Below are 14,312 nucleotides of genomic sequence, written 5' to 3' on the forward strand. Positions count from 1 at the left end.
CATTCTGGTCAGAAAAGTGACACCTAAAATGGCATCTCAGTAGTCTAAATTTCCCCTCTCAGCCAATTCCAAGCAAAAATGGCTGCATCTGAAAAACAAAATGAGATTTCCAGGTGTTCATCTCACAAGGTCTTACTCATATTTTCACCTTGTAGTTTTTTCCACTTAATGCATCTGCCCCAAATCTGCCCCAGTACCAATGTGTCTAGTCACATTTCAGCTGAATGAGTCAATGATAATACTTGGGAGATATGGTGAGCTCTCCCAGAGCCACTGTGCTGCAGTCTGAAATATGCTTTGGTCAGTCAACTAAAGATATGTTTCAAGAAAAGGAAGAGAGAGGCTATTTTGAGAACCAGTTTTCTGACCTTAAGTAACCTATATTTTTACATAATAAGGATTTCAGAATGGCCGATTGCTTTTTGTCCTTGGATCTCAGTCTAGTAAACTGGAGATGATCTCAAGCATCCCATGCAACTGAAACATTATGAGTCTACACTGAGTCCAAATGTGGGCCCTATTTTAAGCAGAATGTTTTTTGGAATATTGTAGCCTAGAAAAGAGATTCCTTGTGATTTAATGACTTCCAATGAAATAATTAATGCTTTGATAATCTTCTAAGCTAAAATACTTTCTCAATGTCAGACATATTAAATTGTTTTGTTGTTAGAACTGAATGCTATACCAACCCAATTCTAGTCGTATGCCAGAAGAGATAAAATTTAGAAATATATACACCACAATAGTCATCCCAGCACTTTTTGTGCCAGCATATAATTGAAAGTAAATTTGATGCCCAACAATTAGGGAATGGATAAACAAGTTGCTATCACATGAACATAATGGAATATTATTGTGCTGAAAGAACATGAAGAATACAGAGAAGTATGGGAAGTCTTATATGAACTGATACAATGTAAAGCAAGAAGAATGAGGAAAAGAATAAGCACCACAACAAGGAGAGTGAACAACACATTGAACATTTCTCTTTATTTTTTTAAAAATCTTTGCTGTACGAGACAGCTCTTTGGGTAGGGGAGAGTCAGAGAAGTCAGAAATAAAGGTAATACAAAAACAAAAGATCAATTAAAACAAGATAGACAAAAGGATCACCTGCTTTAGAAATGCTAAAAATATGTGAAGAAGTCTTTAGGCATTTTTTTCTTTTTATAAATTATCCCTACCTAATGGTAGTTTACACACTGATAGATTACACAATTATTAAACAGAGACTGAGGTTAATATTTAAAGTTGTGACCACTGCCACCATCTTGTTACCTCCCTGAGATGGTAATGCTGAAGAAAGCAATCCCACCATCTCCTTAGGTAATCCATTTCATTTTTGAACAGCTCTATTTATTAGGCAGCTTTTTCTTTATATCAAGCCTAAATCCACATCTCTGTGACTTCCATGTTTTCTATTCCATGTATATTGCCTTTGTCCATGGACAAACAGATCAAAAATCCATCTTCTATAATTACTACCTATCTGGCAGAGGTACTACAAGAAAACTTTTGAAACTATAATATTTAATGTAAATGGGAGTCTTAACAATTATTACTGACTTGACAAATTCATTCAGAATACTAAATTCTCGTGATCAAAGATTGAGGCTGAGATGGGAACTTAGATGCCATCCAGCTGAATCCCTTCATTTTTCAGGTGACGAAACTGAGACCCAAGTAGTGTAAGTGATAGATCACACAGACAGGAAGCAGAGAACTGAGGACTTCAATCCAGAACCTTTGATTCTAAATCCAATACTCTCTGACTTGCCCAATGTTATATGTGAGGAGTCTATGACTGATAAAGAAAGTACCTCTCTAAGATTCAGGGAACTGAATAAAGATAATATGATACCTTTTGACTGAAACTACATGTGTTTTTTAAAATTTCCCAAGTCACCCCCCCCATAGTTTTCCCCAATACATGATTCAGTGATTAGAGACTTGTAAAAATGGCCACCTCCCAACAGATTAATAAAGTCTCTGTGCTACATGTTTTCTCCATGTTGCTTTGGCTCCTATCTTTAATTATACACAGAGGAGCAAACAGTGGTATTCAGGGAAAGTCTGCATGGGTCAGGGAGGATAGCATTTTTAACAATGCAGAACAGGAAATTTACAGAACAGATACTGAAGTGAATCAAAAATTTGGGATTTCATCAGTGTAGGGACCTCCCTCCCACCAAGTGCTGAAGCACACTCCAGTCCTATTCTTTAGTAGACGGTCTTCATGGCCTGTTCTCCATCCCATGCTATGCATTCCCCAACCTTCTGGAAACAAGTATTTCTACAATTAGCGAGGCTTGTCCTTAGATGGAATATATCCATTACTGAGCCCATATGCTAAACTTTTCTAGCTTGGTAGGATCTATTCTCCACTGGCATGTTTGATAAGAAAGAACTAATGATTTCCTCCTGCCTGAGATGAGGAATTGGAGTAAGATTCTGACTTTGCATGGGTACATCTGAATACAATATCAGGCTACTGATTTGTCATCACTTTCAATACAAGATCAGTCCATTACCTATTCTGGTCATGCTTGTCATCTATATGAGGTTCTCTATGACATTACTTTAATACAAGTCATTATTAGTGATGCCCTTGTCTTTCTATTTACTCTTGAATTCCCCTAACTTTGATTTTTTTCTCATTCTGCCCTGTGATTTACAGTAATGTGGAGTTGTTTCAGTTGGATTTGGATTCAGAATATCTGTGTTCATATCTTGGTTCTGCCACCTATACATTACTTGTGTGATGTTAGGCAAGTTACCTAACCACCCTGAACCTCAGTTTCATTATCAGTAAAATTAAGGAGTTGGGCTAAATGATCAAAATTATGAAGTATGAAAAAGACATTTTAATTTTTTTCCTCTTTGTAAGGCATGATGACACAAGGGGCATGCTTGAATTCCCCTGCTTCTTATTCTACCTGGTAGAAACCTCAAGACTTTAAATAACCCTTCCCAATTGAGTTCAGATGTCCATGTGGGTTGCACTAAAAACGAAGGAAAAGTGGTATATTTTCTCAACCTTCTAGGCTCATGGAAAATGGTAGAAAAGGGTGGGGAGCAGACAATATGACAGCTAGCACTTATATAGTGATTTAAGCTTTGCAGAGCACTTTATATTATTTCATTTGATCCTCAAAACAAACCTGTGAGGAAGGTGCTGTTTTCATTCTTAATATTACAGATTAGGAAACTGACCCTGAGAGCATTGGCTTGCTCAGGTTTGTATAGCTTGTGTTTAAGATGGGATTTGAACTCAGGTCTTCCTGACTCTAAATCCAATACTCTATCTATTGTACTAGCTCAATACTTTAGTAAAGCAATTGAAAATTGAAGATTAGAGGATATTCTTCTTGATCTAATGTGATGTATTCTTCTTGATCTAATTCATCATGCAGTGATGAGGATGAGAGAGTTATATTTGTGTTTCTGATTGCTGACCAGACTCTAATGAGGTACAGAGATCAATAAGACCCATAGAACAAAGGAGAGGCTTGAGATTGGAGGCATGACTACAAAATACAAAGGCTTTACCAGTCTCCAGGAGAAGGCTTGCTTTTTTTCTTGGTTTCCACTTTTTCCCAGACCTTTTATAGGAGTACTATTTGTTTTCTCTGACCCACAAATAAACTTTTACTTCTTGGAGCCTTTGAAGCTCATTTATGAGAAAAGTGGGGATAATACAATGAGTGGCATCATCTGATTATTTTCTAATGAGTTGATTTTCTCCCATTGGTTAGAGATATAACACATCCTTTGAGTGTATACATGATGTGACCTTTTCTGTCATACATCTAACACTAGAGTAACAATTACATTCCATGGTATAGGTAGTATGCTTTATTGAGCTTTAAAATCTTTTATTGGTAACTTTTCTCTTTGCATTCCCCTCATTTCTGAATTTTTCTCAGCTTCCCCACCTGGAGAGCCATTTCCCATAAGAAAGAATAAAAAGAAAGAAAAAAAAACCAGATATGGAAAAAAAAATGCTTACATCACATCAATCAAGTCTCCCAGTATATCACCCCCTTTATCCCTTGATTCTGTAAAGCAGGCAGGAAGGTGTCTTCTCCGGGATCTTCCTCAGGGTTGACCTTGATCATTATAGTCACACAGGGTTCAGTTTGAAGTTATTTTGGTTGGTGTTCTTCCATTTACACAACTGTAATCACTGGGTATTCCATTTTCCAGGTTCTTATTTCTCTTTGAATCAGTTCAACGTCTTCCTGCAACTTTTATTGGACTTTTCAAAGCTTTTATGTTTAATTCCATTAGATTTTCACAATAAAATGTGTGTGTGTGTGTGTGTGTGTGTGTGTGTGTGTGTGTGTGTGTGTGTGTGCCATTTTACAGATGAGGAGAGTGGGGTCTAGGGAGGTTAAGTGGTTTGCTTAACTCCATACATGCTTTACCCAAAGCATTTGTATCAATTTCTGCGCTTGTGGGGGACACAGGCCGGCCTTATGGGGGCACACGGCCTGTGTTTTGGACAGCCCTGAACTAGATGAGCACCCTTCTTGTTACACTTTACTGGAACCAAGATATTCAAGGAAACAGATACTAGTCCAAACAGTGTAAATACACACACAACTTCATATACATTTAGAGGCAGATGATATAATAGAGAGGCAGCCTCAGAGTCAAGAATATGTAATTTCAAGTGTCATCTTTGATGTATCCTGACTTTTGACTCTGTGAAAGTCAATCAAACTTTCAACTGCCCTATTGGAGGAGGTGTCCATATCAATCATGCTCTCCATTGAAGAATGCAGTGGTCCAGACAAAAATACAAAACAAACAACAACAACAACAACACAACAAACCCCAACTAACTAGTCATGGAATACAGAGGAGAAATTGTGATGGAAACAACAAAGAAGAGGAAGGCAGATAATTTATTTAAAAAATTTCTACAACATTATTGTTTAGACCAGCTATCAAGTGCTCTGGATTCATGCTACCTTTTCCACTTCCTCCCATTCTGATTCAGGAGAAGGTAATTCTACAGGTCCTATTTCACCCCCTTCATTTCTCATCTTGTTTCAGTGCCCTGACCCACAGCTTCCTCATGGCATTCTTCACTTCAGCATTTCTCAAGGAGTAGATAACTGGATTCCTAAGAGGAGCGATCACTGTATGGAATATGGCCACCATTTTGTCAACAGAAAATGTGGTGGAGGGCCTCACATATATGAAGATGCAGGGCCCAAAGAATAAGACAACCACAGTAATGTGTGAGGCACAGGTGGAGAGGGCCTTCTGACGTCCCTCCTTGATGTACCCCCTCAGGTGTACCAAGACGATAACATAAGAGGTAAGGAGAATCCCAAAACCAATCAGTGAATGCTTATAGAAGTCTAGAAATAGGTATGAATGCTTATAGAGTATAGAGTACTTTGTCCCAAGTTTGAGTGGCTGCACTGTTGTTTTCAGAGGTACCCAGCAAGCTCTGCACAGCAGTGCTATTCCTCTCCCAAGAAATACCAACCCAGACAGGACTCAAATCTAACTAAGCTGGCTCTGCACTCCCGCTAAGATCTGCCACTTAATTCCTCCCACCAGGTGGGCCTGGGGCCAGAAGCAACTTCAGCTGTAGCTGCCCCTACTTCCTTTAGTGGTGTTAGATCCACAGGACAAATACCTTCCTTCTGTAGGTTTGAAGTGATTTTATTTTCAAATGCTCAATAGGATTGACTTGTAAGTGTATGTGGTTCTGATCCACAAATCAGAAAAAGTGAAGAGAGAGACAGAGAGAGAAAGAGAGTCAGAGACGGGGATACAGAGAGAGAGAGAGAGAGAGAGAGAATATTATGGGATCAAGAAATACATCAAGTAAAATATAAAGAAATAAAAACAACATATTACAAAAGTAGTCTTTATGGTCAAGTTGAATTTACACAAGGATTTCAAGAATAACTTAATATTTGAAAAGTAATTAGAAATAATCATGGTTTTTTTAAATAGTTTCCATATGGGCTTCTTCCTTCTGATCACAATTCACTTTTTGGTTATTTTTTAAAATTTAAATTATGATTAATAACAGTTGCATTTCAAGTTTAGCTTTTGTCTTTTTTTTTTTTTGCTAAATTATTTATTTGACCTAAAGTGTGATCAATTTTGGTAAATGTTCTCCGTGTTTTTTAAATAGAGACTAAATTCCTTGACACTCCACATTGTACATAGGGAAGAACTCTCTGCAGAGTCAGAGAAGCTCAGTTTGAACCCTACCTGAGATGTTTACTACCTGTGTGACCTTAGGTAAGTCACTTACCATTGTCTGCTTGGGTTTCAGTTTCCTCAACAATAAAATGAGAGAGTTGGATTGGATGATCTCTGTGGTCCCTTCTAGCACCGGATTTATGATCCTTTGGTCCAGTCAGTTATTAGTCTATTGGTGCAGTGGTTAGAGGTCAAGACCTCGAGTTAGAATGACTTGAATTCACATCTGGTCTTAGACACTATGTGACCCTGGAAATGTCACTTCACCTTTTTTGCCTCAGTTTCCTCATGTGTAAAATGAGCTAGAGAAGGAAATAGCAAACCACTCCAGTATCTTTGCTGAGAAAACCTCCAAGGGTGTCATGAATGGTTAGACATGACTGAAAGGACTGAACGACAGCAAAGCCTTTTTTTGTTTGTTTTGTTGTTGTCTCTAACATCTCATTTATCTTTCTGTTTGGCACATCATCTTTCTTTAGTAGAGTATTGAAGAGTCACACTGCAGATGGTTTTCTCTTTTAGTCTTTTTGCAATTCAGGTGACTTTTCTATTTTAGTTGTTATATCATTGAGGGTCCATATATTTATTCATTGTGATGTGATGGAAAGGACACTGGCTTTGGAATCAGGAGACGATGAAGCTGAAGGTCAGCCTCCAGACTTCACCAGGTGTGTGATTTCTCTAAATTTCAGTTTACATATAGATCCCATTCTTTGGATTCATATTCCTAATGTTCTTGGCACAAAGAAGGCACTCAATAAATTCTTATTGATTGATTTAGTTATAAAATACGGGTATTAATACTCCTAGTAATTAGTAGTGATTTACTTGTAGTGATTCATAAGGTTGTTTTGAAGATCAAACATTCATGTAATATGTTTTGCAAACCTTAAAGTTCTAGATAAAATCAGTTTTAATAGGAACTATTATTATTTTTTGTTGATATGATATTCATTCTCAGTGATCTCTTTATTATTTTGATCCTTGCAATTTTTTTCTTTAAGCATAACATGCTCATGTTTCTGTACTTTATTACTTCTTGATTTAAATTCAACTTTTTTGTGTGACTGAAACTTTTTAATTTCTGGAGTCAGATCAGTATCAGTATTATAAATTGTAATTCACCCTTCTCATTTAACATTTTGAAGTACCTGATTGCCGAAACTTTAACAAGTTTGCTACGTGTTATCACCCCTGATTACAATGTGAGTTCCTTGAGAGCAGGGACTGTTTTGCTATTATATTCTTATCCTAGAATTTACCACAGAAATTTGCACACAGTAAGCACTTAATAAGTAGCTTTTGACCCATCCATCCACCAGTTCATCTACCCATGCATGTATTAATCCATGCTTTCATGTATCAATGCATCCATGCATAAATGTATCTATCTTTTTATCTATCCATTGATTCATCCATCCATCATTCCATTGATCATCCATCCATCCATCCATCCATCTAGACATTTGTTGTTCTTTTTACAGTAAACTATGTGAATAGTTACAGTGTCCTTATCTTCTTTTGTCTTATTTCAGGGCTATTGAACTTCTTTAGAGTTGATAAGACATGATTGGATTCCATGGCTGTTACAAACAATGTGACCCAGTTTATATTCACGGGTCTTTCCCAGGATCAAGAAGCACAGAGACTTTCTTTTATGGTGTTTCTTCCCACGTACATGGCCACAATGTTCGGCAATGGCCTCGTCATCTTAACTGTCAACACTAGCAAGAACCTGAGCTCCCCCATGTACTTCTTCCTTAGCCACCCGTCTTTAGTAGAGATCTGTTCTCCTCTACTATTGTTCTTAAGTTCATTTCTGGCTTATTGGCTGAGAATAAAACCATCTCTTGATGGCTGCATGACCCAGCTCTTTTTCTTCCATTTCTTTGAAGGTGATGAGATCCTCCTGCTCACAGTGATGGCCTATGACCAGTATGTGGCCATCTGTAAACCCCTGCACTACATGACCCTCATGAGCTGTCCTGTGTGTCATGTGCTGGTGTTTAGCTCCTGGTTAGGGGGCATGTTCCATTCTGTGGTTCAGATCCTCATCACTGTGCAATTGCCCTTCTGTGGTCCCAATGTGATTGACCATTATTTCTGTGACCTCCACCCCTTGTTCAAGCTTGCCTGTGCTGATACTTTTGTGGCAGGAATTATTGTGTTTGCCAATAGTGGTTTATTCTGTGTGGTTTTCCTTATCTTTTTAATTTCTTCTTATATTGTCATCTTGGTTCATTTGAGAAACCAGTCAACAGAGGGGAGACGCAAGGCCCTCTCCACTTGTGCCTCCCACATCACTGTTGTCCTCTTATTCTTTGGTCCTGCCATCTTTCTGTACTTGCAGCCCTCTTCCACCTTCACTGAAGACAAAGTTGTGGCTGTGTTCTACGCAATGATTACTCCAACCTTGAACCACATTATTTATATTTTGAGAAATGCAGAAGTTAAGAACGCTATGCAGAGGTTGCGGAGGAAGAAAGTGAACTCGAGAGTGGAATGAAGATGTGTATGTAAAAATGGATTGTGACTTTGGTGATAGTGGTTATTTTCAATATGATTCTGGAATGCCTACAGAAGAAGCAAAAACAAACTTATGCAAGGTGTTCATCTGTGTCTTTAAAAGTGGCATGTGTGAAATTGGATATTGTAACAGAGTCTTGGATTTAGAGTCAAAGCCTCTTCTTTTGAGTCGCGACAAAAACCAGGACTACTTGAGTATATGTATGTAATTATTATGAGACCATCAATTTCTATTGTTTGCTGACATTTAAGCTCAATACAGAAGATATACATACAGTTTTTGATATATAGGTTGGAACTTTTATCTATATTTTACATGTATTTATAGCATGGAATAGTGCAAATTTGAATAATGAGATCACATTATGGGATCCATTACTTCTACTAATTGGGACTCATCTGTGTTCAAGACATATTCATTGTCTTGCTTGTTTCTACTTCCTTTTTTGAAAACATTTTCTGGGTAGCTAACCTGGATTTGTAGCTTTTATTGATGCATAATGTCCTGTTGTTTCCCAAAAAGTTTGAACCAATCCAGAGGTCAGCCAACAGTGGAACAATGTGGCTGATTTGTTTTTTAATCACAGCCAAACCAGCATTTACTTTGATCATTTTTATCACCTTTGGCATTTTGATGGATGCAAAGGGAGAATTTCAAGGTTATTTTCATTAGCATTTTTCTGATCGTTAGAGAATTGGAAGGTTTTTTTTGTTGTAATAGATGATCAGTTTTGCTTCTAGTTCAAGAATGACCCATGCATATCCTTGGACCACTTGTTTAGAGGACATAAAGGTTCTTACTCTCCTGCCAGTGGGTGCTGGGGCCCGCTCTCACTCTCTGAAGAACCCATTCTCAGTGTGAGCATTTTCACCTCAGAAATTGGTAGATACTACAAAATGTTACGAAACTTGATTTATTGTTTTGTTGAATGTTTAGACTTAAGAAAGTGATTAAGAAAATGTTAAAAGTAGAGATTAAGCTTGATAGTCCATCAGAGGTTTCTGAGAGCCAGTTAGACATTTGCTAGCACCCTCCTACTTCTTTTAATGGTGTTAGATCTTCAGGTCAAGTACCTTCCTTCTCTAGGTTTGAAGAGTTTTTGTTTTCAAATGCTCAATAGCATTGACTTGTAAGTGTATGTGGTTCTGATCCACAAATCAGAAAAAGTGAAGAGAGAGACAGAGAGAGAAAGACAGAAAGAGAAAGAGAGACAGAGAGAGGCAGACACAAACAGAGAGCGGGAGAGAGAGAGAGAGAGAGAGAGAGAGAGAGAGAGAGAGAGAGAGAGAGAGAGAGAGTATATTATGGGATCTAGAAAAAGATTAAAATATAAGGAAATAAAACCTGCAATATATCAAAAAATAGTCTTTATGGTCAAGTTGAATTTATACCAGGATTTCAAGTATAGCTCAGTATTACAAACATAATTAGAAATAAATCACAGTTTTCTCAACAGTCTCCATCTGGGCTTCTGCCTTTTGATTGCAATTCACTTTTTGTTTTTTTTTTTAAATTTAAATTGTAGTTAAGAACTGTTGCATTTCGAGTTTTGATGGTAGCTGGAGGCTGTAGGGGTCTGGCAGCTTGCCTGGCTGTAGGGGTCTGGCAACTAAGCAACACTGAAGCTCTCAGGGTGGTGGTGGTGGTGGGGTACTGGCCCCTGAAGGATGCCTGTTAACTAGGACTGCTTTGAAGCACTGGAATGTTTGGCTACTGGCTGATGCCTGCCTGCCTGGATTTGTTCGTCCTGGAGTTGTACTAAAGGACTTGGAGGATTGGCTGCTGTAGGACTGCTGGCAGTGCACATGTTAGTTTCAACATGGAATCTACTGGTTCCACTGCCTATGTCAAGGCACTCAGGGGGGAAGGGGATCCTGGTGTTGGTGCTTGTCTCCTCCACCACCTTGGAGCTGAAGATCTTCCCCTGGTTTGGTGATGTGTGGCTTGCCTCTGGATTGCAGGGATGCCTCTTGTTCTGTACTACTCCCTTCCTGTTAATCCTGTTAATCCCCCAAGATTCCTGGGCTACAAGACTGCAGCCCCCTGTCTTTCTGATGGCATAGCTGCTCTGGGGTTTTTCCTGGAGTGATATTTTCTGTGATTTCAAAAGTCAGCAATGAATTATTTCTCACTCTGAGATTTTGGGTACCAGAAGTTACAGGAAATTCTATAATGTCTGTCTTTACCCACTATTTCTCCATCCTTTCCCTATCCTATAACTGGTACTGTTACTACATTTTGCTTGCTTCTTTTTTGTTAGAATTTCCTAAATCTTGATTTTGTCTCAAATAAATATAAAAAAGGGGTGGTCTCTGAATAAACAAAATTTAAATTATGGCTGAGACCAAAATATCATTAGATATTTTCCTAAGTGAGGGCTCTGAACTATTATGATAATATTAATAACTTTTTTGTCTGATATAAACTCCACATGATAGCAGAGGAAGGGGCACGTGGACCTTGCATGCCATTATATTTCCTCTAGGTTAAAAGCAAGCTATAGCAGCCAGTGGAAAGCGTGCTTGGTGTGAAGTCAGAAAGACTCATCTTTTGGAGGTCAAATCTATTCTCAGACACTTACTATTTGTGTGACCCTGGACAAGTTATTTAACTTTGTCTCAGTTCTTCATCTGTAAAAGTGAGCTGGAGAAGGAGATGGCAAACTAAAGAAAAACCCCAAAAGGGGTCACAAAGAGTTGGACATGACTGAAATGACTGCAGAACTAGAAAAGCAAGCTAACTGTAACAGGGTATAGCTAATTAAATCACCTGAGAGGAAGGAGTAGAAAGGATCTAGTACTGGTCAGCTAACTCTACCTTCCACAGAGACACCTACCAGTGTTCCACTAGAAATGTGTGAAGACTCAGAACAGTAAACAAATAATTGAAGCAGGCATTCACCCTTTCTCCATGTCATTATTTCTTTGGCAAAGTTCTCTCCCAAGGGAGCCAAAAAAGACCCCAGAGAATTCGATGTCCTGATCTTAGCTCCTGGGTTACTGCATTTTATAAGGTTAGGGCACCACAGAATTGAAATCATGCAGGTGAGTCTCTGATGTCACACAATGTGAGTAACTGTGGCTTTGTTGCCTTTCATAATTCTTTTCTCTTTCTAGGGAAAGGGACAAAAGGATTAGCCATGTACTCTTGAACTGGGCTCTGAATGATTTACCTGCCAGCAGGACACAGTTTGCTTGTTTTTAGAGATCATGGATTATCTTGAGATTTGGTGTGGGTGAAGGCAAGTTATAAGCTGTGATTGAACAATGAGAATAACAAAGTTGATGCCATGGGGAAGGTATGATTGTGTAGTGGAAAGAGTTTTGAATGGAGAGACAGGTTCTAGTATGGGTGTTGATGCTAAGTAGTTGGGTGGCCGTGAGGGAGTCTCTTCTTTCTGGGGTCTCATTTATTCTGTTTGGTCAAATGAAAAAGTTTGACTAGATGATCTCTAGGTCCCTTGTAGTTATGACACTGAATGTTTTATATTATAAGTCACCTCCACCTCTGAATTCTGCGTTCAATATTTTAAAGTCCATTTCTTGTTCTTCACTGTGGGATCTTTAACTACGTCATAAGTATTAGACATGGGCTTTTGCCAAGGGTTTGTCTAGCGTCCTTCTCTCACTCTTCTGTACTACTTCATTTATTGATCTCATCAGCTCCATTTTGTTGATTTAAACTCTATGCATATGATTCCCATACTTATATATCCAGCCCTGGTATCTTTTGTGGCACCACCCAATTTGCATCTTCAATCTTTTCTTGGACATCTTACACTGGATGTGAAACTCAACATGTCTGTAGGAGAACCCCCAAACTTCCACTCTGAAACCCACCTGTCTTCTTCAATTTCCCGTGTCTGTTGAGGGCATCCCCTTCCTCTCAGTTACTCAGGCTTATAATCTATGTGTCATCCTCAACTTCTCATTTTCTCTTGCCACCCATGTCCAATCGTTTATTAAGGCCTATTACAACTACCTCTATAATATCTTTCTTTATTGTCCCCCCTTTCTTCTCTGACATGGTCACCTCCATGGTTCAGGCCCTTATTACATCATACTGACACTATTGTGTAACCGTTTGGTTGGCCTCCCTGCCTAAAGCTTCTTCTCACTCCAGTCCATCCTTTGCTCTGCTGCTACTCAGATCTTCCTAAAGCAAAGATCTGATCATGTCACCCCTCCACCTGTGACTCAGTATTTTTCCGTGGGTCCCTCTTATCTCCAGGATCAAATATAATATCTCCTGCTTGTCTTTTAAAGTTCTCAATGACCTATTATGGGATCAAGAAAAAGATTAAGTAAATCATAAGGAAATAAAACCTGCAATATACCAAAAAATAGTCTTTATGGTCAAGTGGCATTTATACCAGGATTTCAAGGATAGCTTAGTATTACAAAAGTAATTAGAAATAAGGCAAAGTTTTCTCAACAGTTTCCATCTGGGCTTCTGCCTTTTGATCACAGTTCACTCTTTGGTTATTTTTCAAAATTTAAATTATGGTTAGGAACAGTTGCATTTCAAGTTTTGCTTTTCTGTCTTTTTTTTTTTGGAAATTCTTTATTTGGAGTAAAGTGTGATCAATTTTGGTAAATGTTCCCCGTATTTTTTGAATAGAAAGTATGTTCCCTGACACTCAGCATTGCACTTAGGGAAGATCCCTCTCCAGAGTCAGAGAAGCTGAGTTTGAACAGTACTTGAGATGCTTACTACCTGTGTGACATTAGGTAAGTCACTTACCATTGTTTCCTTGCGTCTCAGTTTCCTAACAATAATATCAAATAGTTGGTTTGGATGATCTCTGTGGTCCCTTCCAGCACTGCCTTTATGATCCTATGATCCAGCCAGTTATTCTTCTACTGATGCAGTGGTTAGAGCACCAGGACTGGAGTTAAAAAGATCTGAATTCAAATCTGGTCTCAGATACTTTGCTAGCTTTGTGACCCTGGAGAAGTCACTTTATCCCGGTTGCTTCAGTTTCCTCAAGTGTACAATGAGTTGGAGAAGGAAATGACAAAATACTCCAGTATGTTTCCTGAGAAAACCCCAAATGGGCTCATGAAGAGTCAGACATGACTGAAAAACAACAAATATTTTTAGTATTCTGTTCATGTTTGTAACATCTCATTTATCTTTCTGTTTGGCTCGTCGTCTTTCTTTAACAGGTTATTGAAGAGTCCCACTGAGGATGGTTTTCTCTTTCAATCTTTTTGCAGTTCAGGTAACTTTTCCATTTTTGTTGCCATGTCATTGAGTGTCCATATATTTATTCAGTGTAATGTGATGGAAAGTGCACTGGCTTTGAAGTGAGGAGGTGCTTGAGTTCAAGGTCAGCCTTCAGAAGTCACCAGGTGTGTGACTTCTCTAAATTTCACCTTACTCATAGATTTCATCCTTTGATTTCATAGGTCTAATGTTCCTGACACACCTAAGGTATTTAATAACTGTTTATTGCTTCATTGAGATATAAAATAGAGATATTAATACTTTAGTAATTCATAATGAGTTACTTGTAGTAACTCATAAGGTTGTTTTGAATATCAAACAA

At 38.3% G+C, this 14,312-nt stretch overlaps 1 pseudogene; it reads left to right on the plus strand.

The window, feature by feature from the left end:
* Nucleotides 1-7,813: 7,813 nt before the first annotated feature.
* LOC118854455 lies at nucleotides 7,814-8,740 on the plus strand (annotated as a pseudogene).
* The last annotated feature ends 5,572 nt before the right edge of the window (nucleotides 8,741-14,312 follow it).

This window comes from Trichosurus vulpecula, chromosome 6 (assembly GCF_011100635.1).
Source record: "Trichosurus vulpecula isolate mTriVul1 chromosome 6, mTriVul1.pri, whole genome shotgun sequence".
Lineage (NCBI taxonomy): Eukaryota > Metazoa > Chordata > Mammalia > Diprotodontia > Phalangeridae > Trichosurus > Trichosurus vulpecula.